This window comes from Cheilinus undulatus, linkage group 13 (genome assembly GCF_018320785.1).
Source record: "Cheilinus undulatus linkage group 13, ASM1832078v1, whole genome shotgun sequence".
In the NCBI taxonomy this organism is placed as follows: Eukaryota; Metazoa; Chordata; class Actinopteri; order Labriformes; family Labridae; genus Cheilinus; species Cheilinus undulatus.
The window spans coordinates 15,795,510-15,823,030 of record NC_054877.1 but is presented as its reverse complement, the minus strand read 5'-3'; positions in this window follow the sequence as shown (position 1 = coordinate 15,823,030).

Genomic DNA, 27,521 nt, shown 5'->3' with positions numbered 1-27,521 from the left:
TATTGCTGAAAAAACACTCCAGTATAGGATTTTTGCATGTCAAAACCCCCTCTGTTTCAGCCCTTCTCAGAACGAGCCGTTTCTGTGTCTGTGGCTTTAAATGGTAATTAGCTGTCTGACTCCGCCCCTTACCACACCCCTCTCAGGAACTGGATGCAGCACTTGTGATATTACAGACAATTTTTTTTCGAAAGTTTAGACTGGGATAACCATCAATCTCCCAGACCATAGTCAGCAGGGTAACCCACTGAGCTATCCAACATCTCAACTGGTAGCTGAAAGGATCAGTATTGGAGGGTGGAACTTTCTTCCATGTGGGGGAGGGTCAACCAAACCTGGGGGTGGGTGCTTAGGCCCCTGGTGAGGTCACTAGATGTAAAATCTGAGAACGGCTTGCTTCAGCACACATTTTCTGAAAGGTGGAGAAAGAGAGGGAGAGAGGGGGGGATTTTTCTTGTACTTGAGGGGATTGTGGACAGGCCAGGGATGCATATTTGTGTTAGAAAAGCCTGAAAAAGTGATTTTTGCATAATTTGTCCCCTTTAAGCTCATTTAAATTAGTAGCCAATTCCATTCTGCCACAACCTTTCTAGATTCAATCATCCTGCTCTCATGTCTTAAAATCTATTTCTGTAGCAAGTCTGTTGTTTCAGTGCGACTGCTGCATCCCTCCTCCACCCCAGCCACCTCCATTACATCTCATCAATGTTTAGGTCCAGCTCCTCCAAGCCATCCTGCAGCCCTTCATCATTTGGCCAAGTCATCTCATTGATACCTGGATCAAAATCCTCAGAAGTCCATTCCTCATCTTACCCTACATCCTTCCATCACCACCACCAGTGTCTACACTGGGGGGGGGGTCCTATCCTACTGTCAGCCTGTATTAAACAAAGAATTTCACATTTCTAAACATTTCCAAACTTGTAAATTAGATCAGTGTTAACTCATATTAAGTCTCTCCTGATTGAAATGCTGTATCCTGTTATTGTGTCAGTCTGTTTCTTTTGGAAACACTACAAAAACAAGATTTGATTCATCCAAATATGATGGATGTAATCTTTTTCAAATATAGACACTTTTTAATGGAAAAACTGAAACTAATTTCTTGAAATGTCTTAGTGAGAGTAAAACTGCTTCATCTGCCTTTTTCAGAGCAACAAACAGCAACCTGTATCAACCTGCTGACAGACAGTGAGCTCTGTGAAGCACCAGATAAAAATGTGACCCTTTTGAAATGAGCATTTACTTTCAAATTAAAATTAATCCTCCTAATTAAATAACAGATTTGCAGGGTGGTTCCTAACAAAATGCTTGGATAGACACAAAAACACACTCTTTTCAAGTGAAGTCAAACTCGCAGTGGTTCAACCAGAATACCAAAAAGCAGGAGACTCACTCGATAGCAAAAAGTGAAAAAGTTTATTCTCCTAAACACACCAAAAAGGCAGGCAGTGGAGAGAGGGAGTGGGTTGACCTGTTGAAGCTCAAAGACTAAAACTTTACTGGAAACCATTGTAAATACGTTGCTAGCAGGGTGGCACACAAAGGCCTAAAACAAAAAGAAACACTGATGAGAATCCAAAAGATTTCAAGAGGCAAAAAACACCAGCATTAAATGTAGAGCACGACAGAAGAAGGCAGAATTATCTGGCAGAGGTGTGGAGGAAGACCAGGCTATTATACCTGAAGAGATGAGCTGACTGAAGACAGGTGTGCCTCGTCTGCTGCAGCAAGAGAATGAGCCACGCCCCCTGCCACAGATGTGCTCTGCCGACACATCACAGCACTCTCTGTACCAGAACTAGCTGAAAATTATGGTCAAGTCTAAGTATACATATGTATTATCTGCATATAAGGGAATATGCTTGCCACATGAGCTTAATCTTGTGGTAAAAAAAAAATTAAAATAAGAAGAAGACAGGAACAAGACAAGATCTCCCATTTTACAGGCCCAAAAATATTTTCATCATAACACTTTCATAGTGGTTTTTCAAAACAGAACAAATAGTATCTTCTCTTCTTCCCTCTTGCTTTCACATTTTCCAGGCTGACAAACATGTGAAAACAAACTTCAGAGATCAGTTTCAAGTGACAGCATGAATCTCAGCATGGATTCAGTTATCATCATTTTTTTCTTCTTTGGCCAAATAAAATATTTTCTTCAGCTTAGAAAGTCTTTTGGTTTTACTTAAGTTGTACACCAGTAACACTCCATCACTATGCCCCTCAACACAGCACCCTAAACTGTCTGGACAACACCTGTTTTTATTCACATATAGTGCCATGACCCAACTGTAAAAGGTCCTGGGGTCAAATCCGGGACTAGCCCCCAATTTGTCATAACCTGGCTTGAAAGACGTGACAAAAGAAAACAGTTAAAATTATAATCCGTGATTAAATATAAAAAATTGATTGTAAGGGTGTAGATGGCCTGGTAATTTAGGGCCTGCCCCATGTACGCGGTCAGCCAGGGTTCAAATCGGCCTGTGGCACTTCCCACATGTCTCTCCCCAGCTCTCTTGACCCTGTTTCTGATTCTGTCCACTGTCCTCCTCTGTCAATAAAGGCATAAAAAGCCCAACAATAAATCTTAAAAAGAGGATTGTAAACTAAACTACAAGAACAAATAACTATATGAAAACAAAGTGCCTTGTGGAGGACAGTGAGCTATTGAAAGGCTGAGAGTAGTAGAGCAAAGCTGAGCTGAGAAGCAGGGAGAGAATGCAGATTGGCTGCCTGAACTTATACACAAAGCGGACTAGGCAGGTCCACCCAGGTGGGACAGAAACACTGACCACCAGCAACCTGCAGAAGCTGACTAAGACAAAAGAGGCACCTCAAAAGAACAGCAGGCACTGCTGGAAGGAGGCTGTCAAAATACAACAGTATCATCTGCATATATGGTAACTGGTTTGGGACATGGCATGACACTTGCAGTAAAAGGAAGAGGAGAGGTCCAAGACCAGAAGCTTGTGGACCACCTATTTTACAAGCCAAGAGCTACTGTTTCTCATTGTTAATATTATTCATTTATTTTCAACCAATGCGACTTCCTTAGCTCCTCAAATACAACTAAATTTCTTCTTTAATTTGAAAAGTATTTAATACAGGGACAAAAATGTAAAAATATCCTATATGTTACTGAACTTTTCCCAGGCTGGGAAGCACTCACAAATACAAACCGAGTCTGAGTGCCTTTAGGTTGGAGGAATACATCAGCAGTGGGTGGACAAGGATGCTTCAACAAGACGCTGGGTTCCCATTTGGCAAACTTACATTCTTGGTGTTTGTTTCACCTCCAGCAGAGAGACTCACAACAAAGCAGGCCTGAAAAAAGTGCTGGGTCTCCCTCTCAACCAAGGCCCAGTCACCCCTGAAACTAGATTCTCTCCTCCATCATGCCTGAGGGAACAATTTAATTAAAGGCCAGCTCAGAGCAAAGGACACCCATCACCCCATTCTTGACGTGTCCACAGTCAACAAACAAGAAGAGCAAATAAATCCTCTGGTGGACAATGTCCCATTCCCGCTACACTAACTGTAACTACACAAAGTGAACAGATTGCGCTGTTATGACTGTAATTTACTGGGTAAAAGTGCAGGATTAAACATTGTTTGGATTTCGAGGTTATTTTCATGAGAATGGCCCTGATTGTTGACGTTATTAAATTGAATGCTGCCCTGGAAATCCTATCTGTTTTCTAATTTACCTGCAGTCCAACCTGAATGGGCTTCATCTTCCTTTGTCCCATTGGGTAATACAATACATTAATCTCCCTCACTAATGAGCTGTTGGCTGTTAATGTTACATTAACAATGTGTCCATCACACAAAGGAGCAAACCCCACGTTCTTGCAGAGGAAAAAAGGTTGATCATTAAGTACGTTTTTCAGTTTTAACAATCACAATAGACGCAGTCCAAATGAGTAAAAGCACCACACCAAAGGCCACTCTAATTTCAGCCACTTTAAAGGAAACCATTTTAAAGATCAAAATCTGCTTCCTCTTATCACAAAGCTCTAGGTAAAGTCTGTGAGGGCCGCAAGTTTGTAGACTTTGAAAAGAGTACCAGCCTCTCACAGCTCTTACTCTGTGCTCAAGGATAAAGGATACTTCAGCAGCTACAAGCACTCCTACAGTGCTGTGAAAAAGAATTGGTCCCTGTCCTGATTTCTTTTATATATATATATTTTATTTTTTTGCATATTTGTCACACTTAAATGTTTCAGATCATCAAACAAATGTAAATACACTGCCTGGCCAAAAAAAAAGTCGTCACCTGGATTTAACTAAGGAAATAGGTACAAGCCTCCTATTGGATAATTACTGCGTGGGCGATTATCTTTCAGCTGGCAACAAGTTATTTAACCCCAGCTGATGCAATGAGTAACTTCTCATTTCTTAAACAATGGATTTTTTCTACCCTAATGGTACGGGCATATTCCAATGACAATGCCAGGAATTATCAGGCTCAAATTGTGAAAGAGTGGTTCAGGGAGCATGAGACATCATTTTCACACATAGATTGGCCACCACAGAGTCCAGACCTTAACCCCACTGAGAATCTTTGGGATGTGCTGGAGAAGGCTTTGCACAGTAGTCAGACTCTCCCATCATCAATATTAAAATTAATGCAACACTGGATGGAAATAAATCTTGTGACATTGCAGAAGCTTATCAAAACAATGCCACAGCGAACGCGTGCTGTAATCAAAGCTAAAGGCGGTCCAACGAAATATTAGAGTGTGTGACCTTTTTTTGGTGGCGACTTTTTATTTGGCCAGGCAATGTATTAGACAATGATATCCCAAGTAAATAAAACATGCAGTTTTCAAATGATGATTTCATTTATTAAGGGAAAAAGGCCATCTAAACCTACCTGGCTCTATGTAAATTACTTCAGTATGACCTCTCTGAGAAACTAAGGTAGTCTAAGAGATGTCAATAAGAAACACATGATGCCGCAATCTAAAGAAATTCAAGAACAGATGAGGAACAAAGCCCTTGTCAGTCTTGAAATGATTACAAAGCAATTTCTGATACTTTGGACTCCAGTAAACCATGGTGAGAGCCATTATCCACAATTGGAGAAAACTTCCCAGGCATGGCTGTCCTACCAAAATTACTCCAAGAGCGCATCGACGACTCATTGCAGAGGTAAAAATAAAAATCCTGGAACAACATCGAAAGACCTGCAGGCCTCACTTGAGTCAGTTAAGGTCAGAGATCATGATTCAACAATAAGGGTGGTTTCACACTAGGGGCCTGGTCCCGGATCCGAGTGCACTTGAGCCCGAAGTCAGGTTCGTTTTGGTAGTGTGAATGTAAACGAACTGCGCCTGGGCACCGGGCCGGACCTGCTTGGGGAGGTGGTCTCAGGCGCGATTCAAGTGGACTCTGGCTCGGTTCAGATGAGATGTGATTGCAATTGTGCTCAGACATGGGACAGAGCACCATATCAGCTTTTTGATGTCATCATATAAACTAAACTTCTTTCAACAGCAGGGCAGTTTGTTCACATTTTTCTTCAATAAAGGATGGAAATAATCAGAATCCAGTCAATAAATGGTCTGTTGTTACTCACCTTACAGAAGAACACAAGTTGGAGTCAGTGAGAGGAGGTGCAAAGGCAATAAAAGTCTCCCATCACCTCAAAAACCACTGTATCTGCACAGCATGAGCCCATTTAATCCTCTGAACTCCACGTAGATGTGCAGATATGAAGAGTGACGTTGCTCGCATCTTAAAAAGTGATTTTAAATCCTCCAAGGCTGCAGGATGGAGTTTTTGCTGATCATTGCTCAGGTCATGACCCCAGCGGTTGCCATGGTAGCTTCTTCTTCTTTCTCCTCCTTGGTGGGGTTGTAAATTTGCTACGTGCATACCGCCACCTGCTGTTTCAGACTGAGTAAATACGCTAGTGGGCCCGGGCACGGATTGATGTTGCTAGTGTGAAAGCAAGTCAGGTGGGGAAGGGGGACGGGGAGGAATTGCGCCGCGGCGCGGTTCGAAACAACTGGGCCTAATGTGAAAGCACTCTAAGAAAAAGACTATGGCAAAACCACGGCTGACCAAGAAGAACACAAAGGCTAGTCTCACATTTGTCAAAAACATCTTGAAGATCCCAAAGACTTTTGGAAAAATATTCTGTGGACTGACGAGACAAAAGCTGAACGTTTTTGGAAGGTGTGCATCCCATTACTTTTGCTTTTTCACATAGGGCCAGGTAACTTCGTATGGCTTTCCCTTAATAAATGAAATCATCATTTCAAAATTGCATTTTGTGTTTACTCTGGCTATCTTTGTTTGATGTTTTGGATTGGTGCTGACATTAGCACAGAGACTGTACAAACTGTAAAAATTTGGCGGTATATGATTGAAAAGAGGAAAAAAGCATTTCTACCGAAGGAAGATTTTAATGATGCCATGTGTTAAAAGGAATACTGTGGTAAGTCAACATTATGAGACAGTCATAGTTAAAATGAGACAGTAAGCTATAAATTTGAGGGAAAAAACCCTCTAAATTCTATTTCATGTTTATGACTTAGAATCCCCTAATCCAGTGGTTCTCAAACTTTTTTTGCCCAAGGCACACCTAACATCCGGCCAAGTTTTCAAGGCACACCATATTTTTTTCCATGCAAAACAACCTAACATGCATTAAAAAATCATTTCCTAATATTGACTTAATCTGTTCAGTACAATGTCATCTAATATCTATATGTGTGACAATGACAAATAATTATCATGATATTGTCTACTGGCTGTTTTTTTTTTTTTTTTTTTTGTGAGCCAGGCCTTTTGGTCAAACATCAGTTCCTGACCTCATAAATGCTCTATAGGATTATTTGGCACAGATTCCTCCAGATAAACTCCAAAATCTTGTGGAAAGGCTTCCAAGGAGAGTCTAGGCTGTTATATCTGCAAACAGGGGGCAACTCCATATTGGAGTATATGTGTCAAAATACATATTCCTAAGAGTCTCTGTTGGTGTAATGGTCAGAAATCTTAATACTTCTGTCCATATAGTTTACTTCTGTCAGCAACTCAATTCTCATGGGGATTTTATACTAGGACAAGGACGATAGCCGAATAAAGTTTTCTTTTCATTATTTAAATTTAGCTTGACTGAAAGATGCATGGACATTTTTTCGCTGTTAGCTCCATGTTAGTGGGGTCAGCTTGGGGAGTTGAAGTCAAGGCAGAGAAATCATGGTCTATCACAAGTAAACAACACAAAACATGAACATGGTACAGCAACAGAACAGCAGCTTCCAGTAGCAGTTATGGCAGCCATTGCAACAAGACAAGTCCTGTTACAACTGTTAAAATGAAGAATTTCTTGGCTTTAAAATCTGTTGGAAATATTTGTGGTAATGTAAGAACTCAACTAGAAAGTTTTTATTTAATTAATACAGACATTGCTGTGGAAAAATCGGACGTATTGTTCCTATAAAATATTTTCTCCGCTCTCTGACATTGTCCTGCTGTCTTCTTCTTCTGTGATGCAGCTGCCAACTTCTCTTCTGGCTAATTAATTTCCATTCATGTTACCCTCATTCATGTCTTAAACACTGCCATCAAGAATCAAGAAGTAATGACACAGAGAGTCCATTTTTTTGTTGTCAAAATATCATTTTGCACCAGCACATCCATGGATAATAGTTTCCCATGCATCAAGAAGATGATGTATTGCTGTATCCATAGTTTGACCCACTCTAGTGTAACGTGTATTTGATTTAATGTGCTTAACATTCAGAATGACTGCTGTGGCCTTCTAGATATCACTGTGTGTGGTTTAGTTCTCTAGTGGAATACTTTCAAAGATAAAAAAAAAGAAATGTCCTTTTACTTTTTTGTGTAATACGATGGTTAAATTGCCTTATAAATGCATGTTTCCTATCTCCCATTCTCTTGCACGCTCTGTTGCTCATTCACCCAGAACGGGACAGCCAGTGAGGCTGCATTAAAATAGGCCCCCTCACCATTTGTCTCTGGGCCCAGGGGTAATGAACAGGGTGAATTGGATGTACTCTCTAATTATGGAAAGGACAAAAAGCCAGTCATATTCCCTTGTCAAGGTCCCTGTCCTGCGGCACCGCGGGGGGAGACTTCACTCATAAATCAGAGGCAGGATACAGATCTGCAGCGGATTAGAAAGAACATAAAAGGGTGAAATATGGCCCCGCGTGGACTCTCGACAATCAACCATGTAACGACCTACGACAGCCAATAAGTAGGTGCCTGAGCCTTCCTCTGTGTTATAGCCCATCGTAAACACCTGCTGATCAGTATCCAGCAGCGGGCAGCCATTTTTCACAGTAACACCACCACCACTATCGGCATCATCATCGTCATCATCATCACAGAGCTGGCCCTGATGATCAGACGGCGCTCCTCGAGAGCAATAACCTCGGTGTTACGAGCATCATTAACATCGATCAACATGCTGCTGGTGCTGCCTGCATGTTTGGCTGTTCTGCATGGTGATTACAGTTTTTAAATTTGTATGACTACTCACGGCCTGATCGTCATGTTGACACCCACGCAGCTCACACAGCCCACACAGCAGTGATATGCACCGGCACCTCATGAATACTCAAGCTGAAACTTATTTTTCCAAAAGTTAAAGTTCGCCTAAACCTGAGATATTTTTGACATAGTGTGCTCTTCTTCCTGTATGTTTTCCCTCGGGTGTTTGAAAAGCACTGGCAAAGAGAGATTTTCAGCACAGTGCTACAGGCAGGCAGGGTTATTACTTAAACACTGACCACCCCTGACTCTGTAACAGTTTCCTCATCCTCACACCGGAGGTTTGATCCTTTTATCTTTAAACAGGATCATGTAAAATGTAGAAACACTGGGAACAGCATTTCAGCCTGCTTCAATCACAGCGATTCAAAAAATCCTTTCACTTAAATCCTTGTTTGAAGTATTAAATACCACAACAAACAACAATCATCATCATACACTGTTATATATGAGGATGTGCTGCAACAATTTGTTATGTTTAAAACCATTTTAATTCCAGTTTTCAATTTGTGATTCATTAAAAATATGAAATATAAAACAGGATTTTCCAGCTCCAGGGGAATTAAAGTGCAGATGACGACATGTAGCAAAATTTTTTACTAAGTGCTGGATGAACTTTTGCTACTCTTTGCTCTTGTTTCTAAAGAGGAATTATGAACAAAGACAGCCTGGATTCTCTATAGAGAGATTTAAAGCTGAACTGAGCAGTCTGGTCATGTATTTATCATAGACTGTATCAAACATGGATGCAGTCTCAGTGATGTCAACTATGAACGATGGCGTTGACCATATTGGAAATGCTGAATCTACCCATCTTTCAGTCAATCTAGTCACTGACAAAGGCGTGGAGTTTCAGTCTGACACATTAATACTTCATAGGGCATAGCCCTTTCACTTCAGATGAGGTTATTTAAAACACAACTTACAACCAGGAAATGCTTTCTTACTATGTGAATTAATCATGAAGAGCTGTACTAATAGGTGTTTAAAGAGCTCTATTAAAGACTCACTAACCTTAGTTTTATGTTTGAATCAGTATGAAGTATGAGATGCATAAAATGATGCATAAAAGTACATCTAAACCAGATGTTCCCAAAGTGGGGGTCATGACCCTTGGGAGGGGTCATGAGACACTAAGAAAGTGTTGAAGGATGCTAGCCAAAAATACATAAAGACATTTAAGACATTTTAATTTATATATCTTACCTATTATTGCAAAAATAACCCTAAAATCAGTTCAATTTAAATAGAACTATAGCTATTAAGTGTGATCTGTCTTTACAATGTGTAAAAAAAAAAAAAAACTTCCTCAAAATGTACATTTTAAGGCAATGTCATAGTCTTTAACCACCTCCAAGGACAGTGGGGGTCTATTTTGGGGGTCACAGGCCAAATAGCCTGCAAACCACTGATGTGGTTGTGTTGTAGTACTCGAGAACTGTCTTGGTCTTGAGACTGGTCTCAAGACCACATTTTGACTCTTGGTCTTATCTCAGTCTCAGACTGGAAGGACTCAGGATTTTCCATCAAGACTGGTCAAGACCAGCGCTGGTCTGCTATTCTTCAGCTTCATTAATGTGATGATTTAGAGAAGCACTGCTAAAACAACAAACAGCTACACCTGCAAAAAAAAACTGGACATCAGTCCATCTTATTTCTTGTCAGAAATACCTCTGAACACTTCCTTTAGGCCTCATTCACTTGACAGATCTAGATAAACATTTCATTTTCAGATATTTAAAATAATTCTGGTATTGTTAGTGGCTTTTAGATATATACAAAGATTTATTTTTTACAAGAAGTTATTTGAAAAATATTAAGATTTTAGATTTTTGCATGTTGTGCTTTGAAAGAGTTGCAGACACCTTGTTTTTATCCGTCAAATTAATTAAAAAGAAAACTAAAATTAAAGATAGAATGCTCTATTACTGTTCAATGTTGTCATGGTTTTTGAAGTTGATTTTATCATCTTTCTTGTTCTTGTCTCGATCTCGACCTACAGAAGTCTTGGGCTTGTCTTGGTCTCAGCACACTCTGGTCTCAGGCAAGTCTTGGTCTCGGACAGTGTGGTCTTGAGTACAACACAACTAAGTAGTCTGATATTTATTCACTCACCTTTAATTAACAGGGCAAGAATCAACTCTTTACTTCATAACACATTATGGGTACTAGTGGTGTCTCTATTTACTTTCCAAATTCAATCATGCTCTTACAGTTACAGAGAATCATTAGCACTCATTACTCATTTAGTTGAAGTAGATGAGAACTACAGCCCCAATTCCAAAAAAGCTGGGGCATTGTGTAAAATGTGAATAAAAACAGAATGCAATGATTTGCTAATCTTTGGCCTTTGGACTTGTAGACTCTACCGTCATTGTACAGCCTAATTTCTGGCCCATATTCTAACTCTACAGCCTGAAAACACCACTAACAGATGTAAAAACCTTTACAGCTCTATGATGTGCTCACAAACTGAAAACAAACTGGGCTGAGGTGTATAAAGTTACATAAACGCTGTGCTTGATATCTGTGCATAATTGGAACGGCTGCACAGCTGATTCATTGAAAACAGAGCAGGAACTTTTAAACTTACATTTCAGCATGATGTTGTTCTCGTCCCTTTCATCCAAAATCCTACATAAAAGGGTATAATTCCACAGTGTTATATTGTCCTCTCTACCATCTCTCTAGTTTCGTTAGCTAGCAATACGCTGCTACTGACACAGCTGTGTTTACATTCTGCTGAAAACAGTGCAGATGCTTCTTGGAGCTTAGTTTCCTCATTGTCTTTCTTGTGGCCACAGAGAAGAAAAGAATTTGCAGATTTTACTTTCAGTAACAGATTACTTTCAAAATGTAATTATGACAGATTACTTGATTCTAAAACTAAGCCGTTTCTTTACTTGTTACAACAACAAAATCATCGGAGTACTTTCTAACACATAACCCAAACACTGTTTATGATGCTCCAAATGTTTTCTGTTGTTGAAAGGTCTGGACTGCAGGCAGGCCAGTTCAGCACCTGGACTCTTCTACTGTGAAGCCATGCTGTTGTGATGGATGTGGATGTGCTTCAGCAGTGTTTTGATGGAATATGCGAGGCCTTCCCTGAAGGGGACGTTTCTTGGATAAGGACATATGTTGCTGTAAAACCTCTGTATACTTTTAAGCATCGACAGAGCCTTTCCAGATGTGCATTAGATTATGCAGATTTTTTTTTTTTTCAAAGCAGCATCTAAGGGCCAAAAGATCATAAGCATCCAGTATTGACCAATGGTCTTGTTCCTTCAAAGACAGAGATTTCTCCAGATTCTCTGAATCTTTTAATACTATGTACTGTCCATGGTGGATATTCAAAGTCTTTTCAATTATGTGTTGAGTAACATTTTTGTAGCACTGTTCTGCAATTTCTAGATGCATTTTTTCCCAGATTGGAGGATCTCTCCACATCTTTACCTCTGAAAGATTCTGCCCCTAAGCTTCTTTCACATCCAGTCATGTTATTGACTGGTTGCCTAAATTGTTGCAAAATGCTCCTCCAGCTGTTTTTATTGGTACCACCTACTTTTCCAGCCTTCTGATGCCATGTCCCAGCTTTTTTGAGGTGTTTTGCTGTCATCACATACAAAAGGAGCTAATGATTTTCAGTACATGTTTAAATGTCTCAGTTTCAAAGTGCCCCAGCTTTTTTTGGAATCGGGGTTGTGCATGATATTATGTACAGTAAAGACAGATGATAGCTGATGATCATTCAGAGATGAGCTCTCTGTTTTTGCACCACTTCCATTGTTTCTCCTGCTCAAGGTAAAAGACAACGACACAGTGGTGAGTCTGTGTGCAGAAGGGAAACTTTGCCCAGTGCCTAGAACAGTAATCCCACTCTTACAAAGACAAACATGCCAATCACTGCCAGCATAACAATCTTTAGACCAGCACTTATCGGCTGATTGCAGGTACAGTGTGTTATTGAGGACAAACCTTTCTTATCAGCTGTTGAAGCTGTTGTCTTTAGGGACCTAATTAGCAGAAAACCTATATATTGAAAACGCCTGCTATGTTGTGTGAATTTGAGAATTATTTCCTCTCACATTGCTGTAGCAACACAGTATAATGGGGCCCAATGAGCCTCTCATTGTGGGGCAATGGGGATTAAGAAAAAATGTTCTATCTGAAATTTGAGCATTGATAAACTAGTTTTGAACCAAATACCCACCATTACTTATCAAAATAATCATTTTATTTATTGAAGTTCCACCATTTAGATAGTGTAAGGGTGCATTCACACCAGAGCTGTTTGGTCTGCTTTAAACAAACTTTGGTCTGTTTTCCTGGATAGTCCGGTTCATTTGGAGTGGTGTCAAAGCTCACACGAAAGGCTTTTCTTCTTGGTCGCCGTTTGTTTGTGACGACAGCGTCCCTAGTGGGCAGATGTTGTAGGTGTTCAGATGGTTTGGTCCGTTTAGCAAAGTGCAGTATGAATGCAAACCAAACCAAACGAAAGTGCAACATTGTTGCAATATCCGTTCCAAAAACATGTGAAAACAACCTAAAATAGACTTAAACCTAATAATGAATACACGTCACCGTCAAATATATGTCATTTAAAACTGTGTTTATAGATAACATTTAAACAACTGTTAATATAGGGATGATGGACCTCATGCACCGATGTCTTTGTAGATTTTAGTACAATTTTTTAAAAGGAAGTTTCTAAAATAAAACCTATCCCATATTCATGATGTGTCCTTAAACTGCTGAAAATGTCTCACCTCTGTTCTCACTGGTAAATGTCATGTGCTTGTAAACCAGAAGTTTGAGCATGTTTCTCCTTAGTATGATAGAAAAGCAACCTTTTAGGCCCATATGAGGAGCATGAGACTGCAGGGCAATGTGCAAACACAGAAGGCACACAGAGGGCTTAGGCGTAGATAGTTCTAAAGTGGATGTAGTGCTGCTTAGAATAAACCAAAAATGGCAGATTTAATTTAATTTAGTGCAAGCAGTTAGATATTTGATATATTCTAGAAAAGCAGAAATTTATATCACTTGATTAGACTGAACTGTCATCAGACACACATTTATCATATTGCAACAAAAAGGACTCATTCCTGATGGTGTAAAAATTGGCTTTACAAAATCCATATGGCTTGATCATGGAAACCTACATTAATTCGAAAACTGTTGCTGTCAGATGATGATAAACACGTTTAAATACTCTTGTGCTGTAAATAAGTGTTCAATAGAAAAAACTCGCTGAAATGCTGAAAGTATATCATTGTTTAAATTTGCATTCAAGACAAAAAATACTTGGTTAAATTAAAGCTAGCCATGTTCAAAAAGTGTATTTTTGCATATCAATAGCAGTTAAATATAATTTTGAGTGTAATAGTGTCAATGCAGCATATCCCTGGAACTCTGCCAAAACCTTGTATTTCCAAAATCACAACTTTTCAGGGAATGGACCAAACACAAAATTTTCAAATAATTTAACATCGAATAGTCATAGTCAGCATGTTTTTGATGTTTTTAGGGTCCTCGCTGCCCAAAGGGCAAGGATCCTATTGTATTTCGTCCGTTTCTTCTTATTATTATTTCACAACCACTTTAAACCTTAATTTGACCCCCTAAACACACTCAGAAACTCACCAAAATTGGCACACACCTCAGATTCTGCAAAAAATTTGATAAAATGAAAAAAATTAACTCCAAACATGTCAAAATGTGCTCTCTAGCACCACCTAGGCACACTAAAACGGCCCTCGCGGCCAGTAGGAATGTCGTAGAGAGATCAAACCAACTTTGTAACGCTCGTCTCATCGAGACCCACAAATCATGCGCTGACACCCCTAACCTATCTCAAACAGGAAGCTGGCAATTTGCCTTTCAAAATAAAATTTTTCAGGCAAATAGGTCTCCAAACAAAACGTATCTCCGTCTAGGCCGTAAATGGTATCAGCTTGAAACGCGCAGAGAAGACACACTAGGCCATGCTGGTCAAAAATTCTGAAGGAATTTGTTGTTTCTCGAACGGTTTCCGAATGACAAGCCCTCAAAGTTGGTAAACCCCGAAGAGAGAGATTTGGTCAAAATTATGGCATCTGTGAGGTGAGGTTCAAAAAAATTTCAGTCAATTTGACTCCTGAAACACAGAGCAGTTGGTGATGATGTCACTCACTGATTGACAGTTCAAAGCTGCTGGTCATGTGACTCACTGAAGGCGGGAAAATAGAATGCATAATACACACCCATTATAAAGTCTGAGGCTCCTGACAGAGTTGCAGGGACACACCTCAGTCTCACTTTGAGCAGGTCAAAGGGTCAAAAAGGGATGAAACCCTCAAAGTGGAGGTCAAACAGGTATGAGGGACGTGCGACAGAGCGAGGACCCGACCAATGCTGCTTGCAGCTTTAATACTGCTTTAAGATTTGTTAAAATTTACTGATAGATGTATTTCTTCTTAATAGTGGTTGGTGAATGAAGCCCAGTGCTTATGGATGGTAAATTAAATAAATACAAGTGATAAGCTGACACTTAACTAATTCTTAGTTATGTACAGTTTTTACAAAGTGCCATTGTACATTGTATACTGATACAGAAATGAGCATTTCAAAACAAAATTGTTTTTTAAACCAGGTTGTAAACATGTGTATTTCTGCTTTGAAGTGTTACAATGGGCTCCAAAGGGTTTCCTTTGATTTTTGGAGCCAGTCTCAAGTGGACACTTGTGGAACTGCAGTTTTTTCCCTTTTCTGCACTGGTTTCATTTTCACAAAAGAAGTTGCAGCTTTCAATTTATGGCTTATAAGGAGCTTTTGCCCCATTTTTTAAAGGGTGTAAAATTAAACAGTTCAAAAAGAGCAACAGACCTTCACAACAAATACAAGAAAACTAACATAATAATTAAAATTGTTGTTTATGTAAAGGAGGCGCTTGTCTATCTTTCACTCTGTTCCTTTTCCCTGCCCTTCACTAAGTGCTTACTTCAAACATTTCCTCTCCTTGAAACTGTTTTTCTGATGTGCTGTTGTTGTTGTTGTTGTTGTTGTTGTTGAGTTTTCCAACCCTAAGCTGTGTTATCATGCATTATTCCCTCATGACTCTGATGGCAACACTGATGTGGATTATTGCTTCTGGAAAGTCTCCCTTGTGGTCTCCCGTGAGGGCCTGTTTTTTCCCATTCATAAGCAGATTATACACAATCACAAATGGGAGTGAAACATGCAGCAGCACCACTAATGCATTGTTATATGTGCTTTAACTGTCCATTGTGTAGTGGATTAATGTGCAGCAGCTGCATTTAACATGACTGGAGGAGAAAAGGCTGCTATACAAGCTCTTTAAGGGATGAGTTTGCAGATGTCAAATATGGTTTAATGTCATTGTTTTACCTGTAGCTGTCTCATAACAATTTAAACAAATTAATATAAACTGCATTAGATTTGGATTTTCAAGCCGACTTATCAACCTAGAGTTCTTATTTGAGACTTTTTTTCCATAAATGTTTAAGAAAAAATTCCCAAATACAGCTTATTATCCATTCTTGGACTGGTGAAGATAAATCATGCTTTTTTATCATTTCTTTTAAGACAACGTCATTCTCCATACTGATTTTCTGAGTCAAAATCTCTCCTCTTCATGGTTAGTGCAAACTACATGCATGGTTAGTGCTGGAAGACTTCACACTAAATCTACAAGACGTGACTGTTTTCCTTCAGTTTCTGCCTCTCGGCTGCTAGACTGTAAATTTTGGAATTACTATTTATTAACATTTCACTGCTCACCTTCAAGTGTTGTGCTGGACATGCAGCAAGCATCTCTGACCTGTTAATAACCTGAGAGTGTAAATCTCCGCGCGAGGCCCTCAGGCAGTACAGCGCAGATTTTAGTTCATGGAGAAGTCAAGCTGTAAATGAAGTAGTCTGACCTCCTCTGTGGGGGAACAACAAGTGTGGAGAAACTGACAGCAGAGCTCCCTCATTGCACTTTTATAGCTAAACAGGCTCTTACTACACTTAATTCTCTACTTTTTCTTATTATTTTCTTTTAAGTGTTATTTGGAGACTTTTTTCAAACCTTTATCATAAAGCAGGACAGTGGATAGAGTCCAACACAGGACTGAGAGAGTGGGGAGTGCCCGGGGTGGGATTCAAGACTGGCTCCCTGCTTCAAGGACTACAGCTTCTGTGCACGGGATACAGTAGGCCGGATTTACCAGTAGATCTTTAGAGGGCCCAGGGCAGTAGGTGCATTACCAATAATTCAGGCTAGATCTAATTTTACTTTAGCCTGTTGACTGGTACCACTGTAAATGCAAACTGGCACACCCAGCTCATGGGAAATGCCAATCAACATGGTGTTGGTCAGCTTAACTCTGCATTTAGAAAGCGTTCGCTAATTGCGTGACATAAGGAAAGAACATGGACATCAGAAATGTTGAAAAGTTGACATTTCTTCACTTCAGTTACCAGCTATAAAACCAAGGAGCTAATCACAACAAGGCCGACTCAGTTAGCTAAAGTAATTTTTGCCTGTGGGTAGAACATTTGATGTTAGTTGTGTTAATGTGAGTGGGGTCTGGCTGTAGATCGCAGATCTAAGATGCCCCATCTTGCAGACCAATGCTGGGAAATGCCTCCTATGTCAGGACAAAAGTGACGTCATTTCCTGGTACAATTTATTTCCTGTTTTAGAGGTTTTTTCTCTATTTCAACTTTATTCATAAACCAAGTCTGGCAGAGGTCTAATCCAGGATTAAATTATGTATGGGCCCATTTTATTAGTATTAAAATTTATTAGTGTTAGCTAAAGCTAACATAGCTATGCTAGCTACAAAGTAACCATTACTACTTAAGCCGAAGTAGCTATTGCTAATAGCTAATGCTAACATAGATATGATAGTTATGCAGGTAACATAGTTATGTAGCTAAGATAGCTTTAGCAAATGTAGCATAAGCTAATGTCCCTAGGTTAGCTTCATTAGCCTTAGCTGTGTCTGTTTTTTCTTAACAAAATGTGGGGTTGTTGGATTTGCAAAGCTCTAAAAGATGTACAGTCTTTAGCTACATTACCTAAAAAGCTTATGTAGTTAACATAGCTTCGTTAGCTTAAGGCTTAGCGACATTAGCTGCACTGGAGTGGTTTCATGGAAGACAAGGCATTTCCTGCTGACTGTTTACTTGGTTTTATTTAACATTTTCTTATCAGGTTATACTGTCAGATTTTTGACTTTTACCTTTTAGTATCCAAATTCTTATCTTAACCCAACTGGAAGTTTAATGCAACTTTATTTTGAAAGTTTTAACATGTATAGGCTGCAGCCAGACTATCTTGGCTGATGTTAGTACCCTGGATGGACCGAATAAAAAACCTTGAACCAAGCTTTTACAAGTGTCATGTAGCAGTATTTTTATTATTTAAAAAGAATGTGTCCTTGAGTTGATGACTCTTAGATATCAAAGCACTAATTGGCCTGGCAACTTTTAAAAAATGCGTGCTAAAGTGCCCTCTTGGGAGGCAAAACGCACACTAAAGTGCCCTATTGGGAGGCAAAATGCATGTTAAAGTGTCCTCTTGGGAGCCAAAACATGTGCTAAAGTGCCCTCGAGAGCCAAAACGCATGCTGAAGTGCCCTCTTTGGAGCCAAAACACACTGAAGTGCCCTCTTGGGAGCCAAAGCATGTGCTAAAGTGCCCTCCTGATTGGCAAAACACATTGAACCGCCCTTTTGGATGGAAAAAACATGATAAACTGCCCAATTGGGTGGCATAAAGGTGTGTTTAAGTACCCTCCTCATTGGTAAAACACAACTGCTCTCTTGGTTGAAGAAAACACACTAAACTCCAGAAGACCATTAGGACCAAGAAATACTATGAAACGTTACTGTTGCAATGACTTTCATGTTGGGCCCTTTTTTAAACTATATTGTGCCAGGACTATATCTCAATGAACCAGTTTGGATTATCTGGTGCTAATATGGTGTTAAAATGCACTAGAATACAGGAAATGGCATCTTCTTAATTGAAAACATTCTGGGGGAAGACCCCCAGGCTCCCTAGGGATTTATTTATTTATTTCTGTGTGTTCTTCACAGTCCAATGTTGAATCTACACAGTTCTTGTGGATGCTGATCCTAACTACAAACTAACTTGAGTAGTCTTTCTAGTTAGTCTGTTTAAAGGCTATATAATGTGCCATTTGTATAACATAAAAACATGCCTAAAGTGCCCTTGAAAACATGCAAAACTTAGTGCCCTCATCAGTGGTGAGAATGCGCTGTACGTGCCCTTTTTTTCCTTTCTGCCCCTACCCTTGAAAAAGTCTGTGCACGCCACTGTCTGAAGGTCTAATTTACAAAGCAAAAGTGCCAGTTATCTTCAAGCGCCAACACTCTGACTGGCCACCCCACAATCCTGATCAATTAATGGCTACTTGCCTTGACAGCCATAAATTAAAAGCTTTTAGCTTATTCATAATGGCATTCTTCACCAACACTGGATTGGTTTTACTAACTTTAGTTCCCTAAAGGTGAGTTATATCAAGAAGCCCCATCATCCTGATGTGCTATACCAAGTAGCCTGCAGTGTACTGTGCAGATGTCATGTTTGTGATTGGGCAGATAGAGGGGCACTTGAAAGTTGTTGCCCTGGGGCATGGTCCCGTGTAGATCTGGCCTTTGGTGAAGACATAACAATAAAGCTATCCTGTGCCCAAATCTGCATTGGCATAAATTTGTCTTTTTCTGTGTTGTAAAACATGGCATTGTCATCATTGTCATCAACCTTTATTTAAGCCTTGAAAATCATCAAGGGCTCCCTCATTTGCACTGATGTCTAGTTCCAAAAATGCATAATTACATTAATTCAAATAAACAAAAAAGAGCAATCCTTGAAAACCAGTCACATGCCAAGGTATAATGACTCAAGATAATTGACTCGAAACTGCCTGAGGGAAATGAGAGTATCATTCTTAGGAGGATTTGATAAAAGATTCCACATGTTTGGAGCCAAAACATCTTAGTATAGATTTTCTTGATTCAGAGTGCAGGACTTGAAGCAAAAACAGAGATAGTTCACTGGAGTATGGGGTATGGTGCAGTAATTCTCAACTGGTTGGTTCAGGACCAAAGAGAAAGGTGCAGAGCTGTTTCAGAGGGCCGTGAATACGTGGCCAGAAAAGAACAGCGGCGAAAAAAATCAACAGTGTATAGAAGCCTTGAAGCCTTAAATGCATCCATATAATGAATGGATGCATGCAATTTATTTAACTCAATTTTGCTGTGATGAAGAGTAAATTTCCGTTGTTTTCTTCAGCTTTTGACCTTTTTATCATGGGTTATCATGGTTGTTTGGCTGCTGTTGCATGGGTGTTTTATAAGATGATGTATCCAATAAAGGATATCTAAAAGGAAACAGGTGCTTTTAACCTAAATGCCAGAGAATACCAACAAACTCTATCATACAGCGTACAATGGTGAGGGTTACAAGGATCCCTGCTTATGAATCTAATAGCAGAGTGATAAACTGAGTGAAGGGATTTGAAGGTGGAAGCAGAAACTTGTCCCAAGATAATATCACCTCTATTGAGCACTCACAAAAAGACTGCCTCAATAACACTTTTCTACAGTTAGAGGGAAGTTAGATTTGTTTCTGTAAAAGAAACCAAGTTTATGACAAAGCTTACTGATAAGATTATCAATATGGTATTTGAATGTGACGTTTTCATTGAGCCAAATACCCAGATATTTATACAGCGTTACTCTATCACTATCACTTCCATCTGGTGTGGGTAAGTGTAGGCTGTCAACAGCAACATCTCCAGCCTGAGGAAAAAAGCATGAATTTTTACTGCTGCTATTAGAGTAAGTGCATGCTTTAGGTTTCTAAAAGCTTTCTGAAGGTTACTGAAGGAAAGTCATATGCCAGAAGGTAAGGGTTTGATCTCCAGCTCCTGCAGCCACATGTTGACGTGTCCTTTGACAAGATACTCAACCCTACTTCACTCCTGCTGCTGTGGTATTGGCATGTCAATGTATATACAGTGAATTTAAATGAATAGACTTAGCTAGTGCTATTGAACAGCTTCCATCGTAAGTGCGTGACTACAGTGATGACAAGTTTGACTTGTGGTTTAAAAAGAGCTTTGAGTTGTCAGATGATAAGCTATAGAAGCTCCAAGTCCATTTAGTATTTACAACACTGTCATCTGCATACAGATGGATATTTAGTTATACAGGAGACATTCAGTTTTTCAGTAAAGTACATTTTCAAGCAGTGGTGTTCAAGCCAATATTAGAGTGTCTGAATGATGCATGTTATTTTTATGTTTGTATACATTTTCTACATTATATTTTTGGAATTTTTAACAAATAAGATGTAAAAGTGTCTGCGTGATGCATGCACTTTATGAACGGAAGTATTTGGCCAGACCTGTTGATTTCTGAATTCAGGTGTTTCAATAACACCTGTTGTCACAGGTCTATGAAATTTGGCACCTAGCCATTCAGGCTCCATTGCGAACAATTGTGATACAAAATGGGTTGTTCTGAAGAGTTCAGTGACTTCAAGCATGGTACTGTGATGGATGCCACCTTTGCAATAAGACATTTTTTGTGAAATGCTGGATATTCCACAGTCAACCTTAAGTAATATTATAAGTGGAAGCATTTAGGAAAAACAGCAACTCAGCCACAAAGCTGAAGACCATGTAAAATCACAGAGCATGATTACATGCTTAGGCACACGTCTTCAAAGCTGTGCTGATTTCATAGCGAAAGAGTTTCGTACTTCCACTAGCATTAATGAAAGCACAGAAGCTGTATGGGGAGAGCTTCATGGCATGGGTTTCCATGGCCAAGCAGCTGCATGCAAGCCTCAACTCACGAAGTCTAATGCCAAGTGTGGGATGTGATGTAAAGCAGTGGTTCTCAACTGGTCCAGCCTCAGGACCCACCAGTCTGTCTTATGACAGACCGCCACCCAAGTGTGCAAAAACTTTCAACAATGCATGTTTAGTTAATTGAACATGTTGCATTTTGGAGCATGATTGGACCAAAACATCTCATTTAAAAAAGAAAAGGGACTTTTTTGGGTTCCGACCCATCAGTTGAGGAACACTGGTTTAAAGCACACCAACACTGGACTGTAGAGCAGTGGAAACATGTTCTGTAGAGTGACAAATCACACTTCTCCACTTCTCCATAGGTAAGTCTGGTTTTGGTAGATGCTAGGAAAACGTTACAGTACTGACTTCATTGTGCCAACTGTGGAGTTCAGATAATAGTATAGGGCTGGTTATCCAAGTTTGGGCTAGTCCCCTCATCTCCAGTAAAGGCCAATCTCAATGCTTCAGCATGCCAAGACATTTTAGACAATGCTATGCTTCCAACTCTGTGGCAACAGTTTGGGGATGGCCCTTTACTATTCCAACATGACTGTGCCCCAGTACACAAAGCAACGACCATAAAGACGGTTTGATGAGTTTGGTGTGGAGGGACTTGACTAGCCTGCACAAAGCCCTAACTACAACCCAATCAAGCACGTTTGGGATGACCTTTTGGCCTGACCTCATGAATGCTTTGCAGAATGAATGGGCACAAAATCCAATAGAAACACTCCAAAATCTTGTAAAAATCCTTCCAAGAAGAGCAGAAACTGGTTTAGCTGCAAAACTCCTTATTAAAATACATGTGTTTGAATAGAATGTCATTAGAGTCCCTGTTGGTATAATGGTTAGGTGGCCAAATACTTCTGTTCATATATTGTAACTATCTGGATTTATGTATAAATAAACTTACCAGCCACCTCAGCTGTTCAACAGCTTCTTAAATCACCTTTATTTCTCATTCCGTTGCTGTGTTGATCTTCAGGAGATCGTCTTGAAAATGTCTATATGCCTAAATGTATTGATTCTTGCAATTTAATCGGCTAATTGGATATTTGCATCAATGAGTGGTTGATTAGGTATACCTGATGAGGTTACACAAAAATATATAGAAATTGTGAGTCCTGCAGCTGATGGTCTTGTATGCTTTTTTGTTGAATCACTGTCCTTTTCAGTTTGTTGCACAACCACCTCCACTTTGGAGCCTTAACAAATCCAATTTTCAAATCTTATTTGGAATAATTGCAAGTAATTTTAGAGTAGAAAATATCCAATGAAGCTTTATGGTCCAGAGACTACAGTGAAACCATACAACTGCTCATCTTTAGCAAATCAAACAGCAAAAGATGAATTATTCACAGACTTTCTCTACTATGAATTTCCTTTAACGGATCTATTAAGTGTAATGAATTCAGTACCTTCTAAGGACTACAAAGTATACCTAAAGATATGCTCTTCAGAAGAATCTGTTGCTGTCTCTACACAACACTTGTGATTTTGTGTCCTCTGTTTTCACAGAGTCTGTGTGTCGTCTCTTTAGTTTGTTAGTTTTCTCTGCTGCTTACACTGAGAGGCCCTTTGAACTGTGTTTTGATAAGTACTGGGTGATATAGCATTTATAAAGTGTATTAATATTTAAGCTTAACTGCTGTTGCTGCAGCTCCAAACATAAAACACTTTCAGGGCGACACACTGAGTTAAGAGCTGCAAATTTGAAATCTTTTAAGAGGATTTGTTGTTTCTGTGAGGCGAGAACAAATAAACAGTGGATCTGCTTTGCAACATGAGCACATATAAAGGATGTTGATACACAGTCACAGCAGGATGTGACACTAAAACACCCAGTGCATGGACACACAAACATGCAACAGCCAGACATAAACAATGAAATAGACACAGGGCAGATTGAGTAACAGAGCTGCATGTTGCAATAATGCTGAAATACTAAAACACATGCTTTCATTTAAAAGCTGAACTCCAGCATATTTATTTTGGTAAATCACTGTGTAGTGTTAGTTTTAGCCTTGCAGAGATTTAACTGAGTCAACTTGTCTTTCAAAAAGAAAAAAAAAAGATTTTTAATGCATATTACGGTGAATTTACGTAAAAAAAAAAAAAAAAAAGTAAAAGTAAGGGCCTGGTGGGATGAATACTTACTAATTCATTTATGCATGAAGACATGGTCAAGATTGTGTGCTGAAGATCAAAATGAGCATCAGAATAGGGAAGAAAGCTGGCTTAAAGTGACTGAATATGCTGTATCAGGTATTGTACAACACATTTTCTGATTTTCATCAGAATTTCTGACAGTAACAATAGGTGTTCCACAGGGTTTAATTCTCGGTCATTTCTTGTTTGTAATGTTCAGTGCCTATAAAAAGATTTCAATCCCTTGGATGTTTTACCCTATTATAGATTTTATAAATCAATCATGGCTGATATAATTTGGCTTTTTTAAAAAAAACACCCCAAAACAATCCTCTTTAATGTCAATAGATAAATAAATAAATCGATAAATAATTTTATCTCAAACAAAACAAAACAAAATATGTAAGGTAAAATCCACTCATAGACAGAGACTGGGAAAGCATTTGAAAAAAACTCAGCGGGTGATTGGATGAACGTCCTGTCTGTCACATCCTTACAGGCCAATCAGAGCAACAAAACACATTATTTAGCGCTACCAAGCTGCGCCCCTACCGAAGGAGTAAACTCCATAGAGATCTGCATAACGCGAACCATGGCGACTGTACATATGTCAGTACACAACTTTTGTCATTTTTGAAAAGAAAAAAACTAAATACCATTCTTTATTCTTCTTTGAGAAAGAAACATTGTCAAGTTCTGATAAAACTGACGCTTTAGCGGCATCCATGCTAATCTCTTATGACGTAATTGAACCAGCCTCTTGTTGCTGCTTGCTAATGTCATGACTCAGCTGCCCCCGAAGTACTGCCCCTCGACGCCGATTGGTCCTGTCACTTTCTAATTGGGCCCAAACGGTTCGGATGGGAGCTTTGCAAGATGGATTCACCAGTAAGAACCACAGAAACGGGTGTATCCATCTGCTTTGCAAGGTTAGGGATCACCTGAGTTCAGTAAATGTGTCTCAAGTGATTCAAGTGTAAAGACAACCGTGTCTGAAAGGTCCAGTCACTAGTAAATCTGTACTCCTGGCTACCATTACACCATTAAGTCAAAGGAACACTCCAAGCAAATCAAAGAAAAGATTACTGAAAAGTATAAGTCAGGGAATGGATATAGACAAAGATTCCATGGCACTGAATATTCCCCAGAGTTCAGTTAAATCCATCATCAAGAAATGGAAGGATTATGGGGCATGTGTAAATCTACCTAGCTCAGGTTATCTTCACAAACTAAGTGACTGTGCTAGGAGACTACAAAGAGGCCACAAAGACACCCATGACTACTCTGAAGATGTTACAAGATGGGAGAGACCAGTCAAAGCTTTATGGGAGAGTGGCAAAGAGAAAGACACTGTTGACAAAAACATTAAATCTAGACTTCGCTAAAGGGCATGTGTGAGACTCCATGGTTAAGTGGAAGTTATGTGGTCTAATGAGACCAAAATGGTGCTTTTGGCTGTCAGACAAGATGCTATGTTTGGGGGACTCCAAACACTGCACATCACCACACACACACCATCCCCACTGTGAAGCATGGAGGTGGCAGCATCAGGCTGTGGGGATGCTTCTCAGCAGCGGCTTGTAAAGGTAGAGGGTAAGATGAATGCAGAAAAATATAAGGTTGAGCTTGTAAAGTGCTTTTCAGGTTCTTTCCAGATGGAGAAAGTGTTTTCTGTGGGATCAGGGAGAGCTGGAAAATCTTTCTAATATTCAATTTAAGCTTTTTAGGTATCAGCCTTTCAGCAGTAAGACAGACGATATAGTACACATTTCTTTTCTATGTCAGATGAATTTATTTGAGTACCTGATAATACACAAAGTATTTCTCTTTGCTCAGTTTACATCAAATGTAATCTGACTGTGCAGGAGGATGTTTTGTGTTTGATTCATTTGAGTTTAAGTCACTGCTTAAGGTCTTGTAAGGATTTTTTCCAGTCATATAACAGTTTGAAATCAATGCCTCTGTATAGTTACAAAAGCGAGCAAGACCGTTAGAGTAAATATTGTCAATTTCTGTTTCTATACAGTCATTTTACAGCTTTCAACAGCTGCTACAGTGTAGGTGTCAGAAAGGGCTAAAACCGCTTTAGTGAAAAATCCACTTTACATTCCACTGCTATGATTTACTGAGAATGAAATAATTGGCAGGATGGGATTTTGAAAGGACACATTCTACAAGATGAAATCAGCAAAGAGAAACCTCATTCATTCTTCACTCTACAAATAAAACAAAATTATAACCTTTAATGATGATGAAATAATAACCTAAAATGCCCAAGAGATGCATTTATGACACAGTGATAACTCCTTAATTTTACTTAATATAAAACTCAGTCAAGACTTTACAGAAGTAACACAAATTTAAAATTCTCATACGATTTTAGTAAAAATCAGACAATACAGATATATATTGATAGTATTGTGTGGAACTTTCAGGCATGTTTGGGCAATAAAATTATGGCTAAGGTAAGGCGTAGATGTGATGACCCTTCTGGATGTCTTTGCATAATAACCTGAGTAGGGGAAAATAGTCTGTTGAGAAAATATCAAAGTCCCTATCTTAAGGGCAGAGACATGGGTAAATGTGACAGGTAAACATGGCTTAGGGTACCATCTGGGGGTCCCTGGTCAGGCTGTGGATGTCCCAAGGACCATAAAACTGCTTTCATTCTCCGGGCATATTACCAGGGGTGAGAAGGCACGGACTAAAGAGATACCAATGAGCTTGACCTCGGTTGCCGAGTGACTCACATGTATGCCGACATGTGTCAAACTTGACTCTAGCTGCCTCCTTTATGTCTCCAGCCCTGGTGATGAATCCTAAGTTCATCAAAGAAGTTCTTTGCACTCAAAGCTGGTAATTTCTTGCTTTTAAATACCAAAACCTGCAGTCAAACTCCAGCACTCTGTTAAATCAGCTGGAGCTTTCTCTTACATGCCTCACTTATAAAATAGGCATTGTTTTAAGACTTCACAACCACTGCATGTGCCTGTCACTGAAATAAAAGATGCTGAGTCGAGTGCAGAGGATTGAAAAGTTCAAGAAAAGAAATGTTAATAGCTTTGATTTTAAAGCTTTTAATTTGTCATTTGTGTAACAAAGATGTGATTATAGCCAGAGCTGGTTCTTGAAAACTTTTTTAAATCAAATTTTTTAAAATGATGTTAATTTGAACTATGGTCATTTTCATCTTTAACTCAGGTGATGCTACTCTCCCAGCAAGAGCATATATCCTATTGTACTTTAGAGAGATTATCAAATAACCAGCCAAAATGCCCCAGCTGCTTCTTAACACTGTTTCACCTCCATGAACTGAATAGATGAAATGAATAGATTATTATCTTTTATTGGATTTGGATTGTGGGGATCCTTTCTGATAATGCAGGATGGTTTTTGTTGGAATATTATGATCAAAAGATTACAGTGGAGCTTAGATGGTAAGATAAAAGACTTCAAATCCATGTTTGTCTGTGGTTTGATGCCTAGATTGTGACTGCTGTGTTGGTTGACTCTTAAAATGGTTAGAATCACAGGAAGCACAACTTACATATGGCACAATACTCAAACATAGCAGAGATTAATCAGCATACATTTCTTAATCGTATCCCCCTCATTTATGCTTTACATTTGAAATGTTTATTCAGACAGAGCTTCCTTTTAATGCTCTGCATTTTTTTCCGACCATATTTGGTCTGTTCTCTAAGAGCTTCCAGATATGTACCAAACATTGCAATACCAACACTAATCATAGGGGCAGTGTTGAGCAGTGTAGTCGACAGTTCAATCCAGAGCATCAAACCCCAACAAAGAAGATAACATTGGAAAAATAGCAGAACTTCACTTGAACTTTGTGAGAAAAAACTGCTGAATATTGAGTGAGTTTTAAGAAGACAAAAACATATATTTGATGTTGGCTCACCTGGGCACAGAGACATGGTGAGGGATCAACAGTATAAGACAG